The following is a 604-nucleotide window of genomic DNA, read 5'->3' on the forward strand; positions in this document are numbered from 1 at the left end:
CAGTATTGTAAGATGTTAAAATCTTCCTTCCAGGATTATGGATATGTTCATTTCTCCTTGTGAGTCTTTGGTTTTACTTTATATATTTTAAGGCCGTGTTATTAGAGACTATTATAAGACTATTATATCTTTTTTTTCAAATTATTCATTTTATCATTACATCATGTTTTCTCCCTTGAATTTATTTTTGTCTGATTTAATATGACTGTTTTTATTTATTTATTTATTTATTTATTTATTTATTTATTTATTATACTTTAAGTTCTGGGGTATATGAGCACAAAGTACAGATTTGACACACAGGTATACATGTGCCATGTTGATTTGCTGCACCCATCAACTTATCATTTACATTAGGTATTTCTCCTAATGCTATCCCGCCCCCAGCCCCCCACTCCCCAACAGGCCCTGGTGCGTGATGTTCCCTGTCCAAGTGATCTGATTATTCAATTCCCACCTATGAGTGAGAACATGCAGTGTTTGGTTTTCTGTCCTTGTAATAGTTTGCTGAGAATGATGGTTTCCAGCTTCATCCATGTCCCTGCAAAGAACATGAATTCATCCTTTTTGATGGCTGCATAGTATTCCATTGTGTATATGTGCC

Source organism: Mandrillus leucophaeus, unplaced genomic scaffold, assembly GCF_000951045.1.
Source record: "Mandrillus leucophaeus isolate KB7577 unplaced genomic scaffold, Mleu.le_1.0 Scaffold408, whole genome shotgun sequence".
NCBI classification, from domain to species: domain Eukaryota; kingdom Metazoa; phylum Chordata; class Mammalia; order Primates; family Cercopithecidae; genus Mandrillus; species Mandrillus leucophaeus.